We start from the raw sequence: 6,149 nt of genomic DNA, 5'->3' as shown, positions 1-6,149 counted from the left end.
TATGCTGTAGACGGTACTCCTCACCTCCCAGCCCCTACCTTTTCCAACATCCTTTTGTGTGTTGTCTTCTCTCACTAGAATGTAAGCTCCCTAAGGACCTAGATTATCTTGCTTACTTGTATTTGTATCCTCAGAGTTTAGCACAGTGCCTGGTATATGTTGTTGTTCATTCATTTCAGTCATGTCCAACTCTTTGTGACTGCATTTAGGGTTTTCTTGGCAAAGTTACTGGAGTGATTTGCCATTTCCTTCTCCAACTCATTTTACAGAAAAGGAAACTGAGGCAAACAGAGTTAAATGATTTGCCCAGGGTCACACAGCTAGTGTCTGAGCCTGAATTTGAACTCAGGTCTTCCTTACTCCAGGCCCAGTGCTCTATCCACTGTGCCACCTAGCAGGCAGGTACATAGAAAGTGCTTAATAAGTAGTTTATTTAACCAGCAGAGGTCTTCTAGAGGCAATGCCTTAACCTAAAAAAAGAAACTCCACTAATAGTGACTTCAGGCATGTTAGCAGACTAGCAGGGCAGATATTTGGAAGTAGGCAGGTTGGGCTGACCTCAAATAATACTAGGACCTATGTTCAAGGCTGGCTCTGCTTACATTAATCAATTCTAATGGTATCTCAAAGGTGTAGCCAAGGGAACTTGAAATACCTTTGCCTGCAGTTTATTTCACCAAAATAATACCTCTATGAAAGGGATTAGCAAGGCATGATTCTTTAACCAATCCTATATATAACCAAGTACAAACCATTCCTATATATATGCCCAGTTCCCTGAACCCCTCTGAACCTCATTTCCAAAGCTGCACAAATGAAACAGAAGGAGGGTGGTGATCCCCACATTGTACTGTTCCCTTCTTTATTGATATAAACAAGTAGTCCACATACAATTTAAGGATGACTGCCTGGAGGCAGTATAGGAAAGTCGAAAGTGATCTTCTGGTCAGCAAATCTCAGTCAATTAGCACTGCACTCAAGTGAACAAGATTGATGCTTGGGTTTCCTGGGGGATGGGGAGGGCACAGGAACTGTCTTGATTTTGACCCAAGGTCAAACTTGAGCCTGGGGAGGGGGGAGGGAGGGGTCACTGATAGATTTCTTATAGTTCTAGCTATGGATATTTACTGGTTATGTCCAAATTCTCATTGGTGGTCAATGACTTAATTTGTTCACCAATTAATTTGACTGATGCCTGAAAACATAAACTAACGATGAGGTTGTTTATTAAATGTATTCATTACTATTCTGTCCTATATGGGGGTCTCAAATGTTGACTAATTGTGAACTCAAGCCCCTCAACAAGCTTGTATTCTAGAGAGGAAGACAACATGTATGACAAGAAAAAAGGAATTTGGGTAGGATTGTGTATGGGAAGTCTAAAAATAAGGAGGGTCAGTAAGGACTTCATTTAGGAATTAGCACTTGAGCTATATCTTGAAGGGAGCTAGGAATTACTCCAAGAGATGTAGGCAAGAAAAGGCCTAGCATTTCAGGCATGGGGGCTGCCTGTATAAAAACACAGAGGTGAGAGATGGGATTTCATGAATAGGGATTAGCAAGTAGCAGTGCCCCTGCACGGTGACTAGCATCAGATTATGAAGGGCTTTAAATGGCGACTAGACACGTTCCTATTTTGTTTCAGAAGAAATAGGGAGCCATTGGAGGGTCCTCAGCGAGTTCATGACATGGTCAAATCTTCACTTTAGGAAAATCACATGTGGAAGATGGAGTGGTGTAAGGAGACACTAGAAACAAGGAGAGCATTTAGGAGGCAATTGCAAAAGTCCAGCCAAGAGATAATTAAGACCTGAACTGGGGTGAGGGTGGGAGGACCCGGGTGAGTGCAGAGAAGTGCTTGCCTCTTTATGGTACCACCATATGTCAGCAAAGCTTATCCATAGTACTCAGCCTTTCTCCAAGAGGTTAAAGTAATTCCCAAGGCTCCCTGGCAGCTTTTCATTTTACCCTATTTTGACTAATTTCCTTTCAAATCATTATTGCAATAATTTAATGTGTCAGAGCTGAGAACAACACATCTCCTCTCCCCCCCACAACTCCCAACTTTGGGCTCCCCTCCCATGGGAATGTAACTGAGACTTAAGTGTGGGCCACAAGCATTTAATAAATTTAAAATAACATACACTTACATGGTGAATGTGTGACTATACTTTTCCATGTAAATAATATAATATTTGTAAGGAAGGGACCTCATAATTTTAAAAAATGAATAGGCCCATTATATGCTGCACCTGACCTGGAATCATTTTAGGTGGGCTCTTTTTCTATTTTCCTGAGATTTCTATTAAGCAAATATTTCATGATACTAAATCACCAAAAGCTGTATTTTACATCACCTGGCTCAGAACTGGCTCAAAACAAGTCCCATCCATTTATTTGGATCCTACTTGGAAATGTCCCCTAGTGACAGTTTAACTGTTCCAAAAGTCTTTTCAGATCTTGAGGGATATTAAGGAGAAAGGGTTGGGAGAGGCCTTAAGAAGGAAAAGAAAAAAAATCAGGTTCCTTCAGAGTTTTAGTCACTAAAGTAAAAGTTTTTTAGAATTTGCTTATTTTCTTAAAACTAACAGGAAAGAAAGAAAGAAAGAATTACATCAACAGTGTAGGCTGTTCTCCAGATAGGGACCCAGTGGAACAATTTGCAGGGAGACTAGGTTAGCTCAGACCTGTCTCTGTCTCCAAGAAAAATACTCGGGAGAAAGCTAAAAAAGATCTCAAGGGGGCAATATCAGCAGATAGTCATGAATGGAAACTGATTATTAATTATTTCTTCCTGCATTTTATACTTCAGATTTAAGATACATTGGAAAGCCAGACATTGATAATAATGACAGGAAATATTCTTATTCAATTAAATCACCACAAAAGGCAGGCTTAACATCTGCTCCGTGAACCCTTTAGAAATGTATGGCATTAATTTTTAATAAAAAATGGCCATTGTTGGGATTTGGCAGCCTTTTCACATTGTTCTCATAGGCCATTCACTTTAGCCCTTATAACGCTGCAGATTTGAGATGCCCTTCTCCCCTTCTGAGCCTCCACCCCCCTCAACACTGTGATTTCTACATAAAAAAGCCGCTGCTTATGTTTTTACTGAAGTATAATTATTCCAATCTTTATGAATTTCCCACTAGTATAGAACCAGCCATGCACCTTGTGTTCCCTTGCTAAATGAACACAAAGATACTTAAAAATCAAATCCACTGGGAATGAGTCTTCTTCCAAAAAAGCTGACCTGAGCCTAAAAAGGATGGGGTAGAGAAGAGAAGGAAGACAAAAAGAAACTATTCTAGTGACAAGGAATGCTATCTAAAGATACTCTTGCACACTCAGAGAACTCATTGACCAACTTTATTTTTTCAAAAGAAGTGTTAGAAGGGACCTCAGAGGTCATACAATCCAACTGTCTGTTTTTACTCATGAAAAAACTGGGACCAGAGAAGTTAAAAGGTTTACCCAAGATCAGAGGTAGTAAATGATGAAGGAATGATTTGAAGTCCCATACTAACTTGAAAGTCATGTTTTCTCCACTGTGCCACATGACCACCATTTATGCTTCCCCCCCCAAAATAAATAAATAAATAAACTTTGCAAGCTCAGAATGAGGGAGGTGAGGTTGGACAATTGAAAAAGATTTCAATATTAAAAAAACAGTGTGATGTGGAAGGCAAAAAAAACCAAACCCTCAAACTAATATAATCTTAGACTGCTTTGAGAGTCATAGTGTAAATGATTAGGGATAATACCCCACTATATTCTTTTCCAGTCCAGCTATGTCTGGAGTGTTATGTTAATAACTTTACATTTAAAGAACAAAATTAACAACAGCCAGAGGAGGGTGACCATTGATAATTAAGGGCCTAGAGAAAATGCCAGGTACATAAGGCCTAATTACCAGAGCTTAAATATCCTGGTCACCTGCAAGGGAGGTGTAACCTAGCATATGACCTTTTGTGGTCTCCAAATGTCTGGGTAGAGGACCCAGGCTGAAAGGAGGAGGAAGCTGAAGCCTACCCTGTGTAATAAAAAAATTTAATGGAGAGAAAACTGGAGAGGGCCTCACACAGGTATGGCAACAAAGAAACCCACAGCCTGATTTGTGTTCCTATGCCTCCTATGATGTCTACCACTAAGAACAAAGTTCTTGTCAATGAAGTGTATCATTGGAATGCATCTTTTTAAAGAGTTATTATTGGGCAGCTAGGTGGCACAGTGGATAAAGCACCAGCCCTGGATTCAAGGAGGTCCTGAGTTCAAATCCAACCTCAGACACTTGACATTTAACTAGCTGTGTGACCTTGGGCAAGTCACTTAACCCTCACTGCCCCATTTAAAAAATTAAAATAAAATAAAGTTATTACTGTTCTCAGAAAACAAAGTTAGACTAAAGAAATTTCTTCACATTTAAAAGGGGGTTTGGATCTTACCTCCCCAAAGAGTTCTTATAGACAGGAAGCTACTTTTCCTTGTGTTATACTCTAAATGGTGATTTAGCTAGGTGGCACAGTGGATAGAGCACTAGGCCTGAAGTTGGCAGGACCTTGGTTCAAATCTTACCTCAGATGCTTACTAACTGTGTGACCCTGGGCAAGTCAATTAACCTCAATTGCCTTAAATATCCAGGGCCATCTCTAGTCATCCTGATGTATATCTTGCCACTGGACCCAGATGGTTCTGGAGGATAGAGTGAGATTGGTGACTTTGCATAGTCCTCCCTCACTTATATCCAATTCACTGCAAGTTATGACATCACCCCAATTTCATGATCCTCTTCAAGAATGAAGGACAAATAACAACTCTAAATGGTGTGTGTGAAGAGCCTTAAAATAAGGAGCTGGTGAGAAGGGGATAAAGAAAGAAGCTAGGCTTTTCCTGACAGCAGACAAGATGGTGGAAGTGGAGCAGAAGAAGAAGAGAACCTTCCAGAAGTTCACTTACCACGGCACCTGGATTTGTTTTATGAACAGCTCATGCAGTTGTACAGCGCTCGGCAGCGGCAGAGACTCAACCGGGGTCTGGGCGCAAGCAGCATTCCCTACTTAAGCGCCTGAGGAAGGCCAAGAAGGAGGCACCTCCCCATGGAAAAGGCTGAGGTCATGAAGACACACCTTCAAGACATGATCATCCTGCCGGAGATAGTGGGCGTCTACAACGCAAGACCTTCAATCAGGTTAAAATTAAGCCCGAGATGATTGGACACTACCTGGGCGAATTCTCTATCACCTACAAGCCTGTGAAACACAGGGGGGGGGGGTGCAATTGCAGCCACCCACTCCTCTCGTTTCATCCCTCTCAAGTAACCCAGATCCTAACAACAAAGATGAGAAGGTTCTGAGAGAGAGAGAGAGAGAGAAGCTAGGTAAGGGAGGAGATATATGTGCTTTTAAGGTTCTAAAGCTCCTCATTAGCTTATTATTATAGTTTATCTGCACTGACTCTGCTTATAATTTGAAAAGTAGACAAATAAAGGGTACATCTTGCATAGATACTTGCTTCAAATACTTGAATTACAGATGGATTCTTCAGGATCATCTCTCAAAAGTGACTTCTCTATGTGGTCATGATATTGAATATAACTTCATTAATAAAAATTTCTAATATTTCTAGATAGAGTTATATTGTGAATTTTTTTCATTCACTTAGTTATACCTACCCTTTGGAATATTTTAATGTTTAGTACCTCAAATCACTCTCTTGACATAACCTAAAAGAATAGAAGTTTCTAAAAGTAATTGATGTCTCTCTCTTACTCTTTGACAATGGAAAAACTCATGCTGAAGCATCAAAGAAAGTCAAATGATGTCACAGAGGGCACATGAGAGGTTCCCTAATAAATATAGAGATGGCAGAGTTTTTGAATTGGGTATATTTTAGAAAACTTACCATACAAATAAATTTTTGTAAGTGGACTTATTTTTATGTAAAGGTGAGGTTCAACACCTAGCCCCAATTAATCATAGAAGGCCCAGACATCTAGATTGAATTGATCAAAAGCATAAACTAGGTATGGAAAAAATCTTTAATCATTACGAGAAGATTATAGTGCTTTTGACTTTTGGATGAAGGCGAAGAGTCAAGAATATTATGTGCTGGCCAAAAAAGCTTCTGAGAATTTTTGGGAGGGAGGG

The 6,149-nt window shown here is 40.1% G+C and overlaps 1 pseudogene; it reads left to right on the top strand.

Annotated features, from left to right (window-relative positions):
* Positions 1 to 4,908: 4,908 nt before the first annotated feature.
* On the top strand, positions 4,909 to 5,321 carry LOC122739251 (annotated as a pseudogene).
* The last annotated feature ends 828 nt before the right edge of the window (positions 5,322 to 6,149 follow it).

This window comes from Dromiciops gliroides, chromosome 2 (assembly GCF_019393635.1).
Source record: "Dromiciops gliroides isolate mDroGli1 chromosome 2, mDroGli1.pri, whole genome shotgun sequence".
Taxonomy (NCBI): domain Eukaryota; kingdom Metazoa; phylum Chordata; class Mammalia; order Microbiotheria; family Microbiotheriidae; genus Dromiciops; species Dromiciops gliroides.
This window is presented reverse-complemented; position numbering and strand designations above follow the sequence as displayed.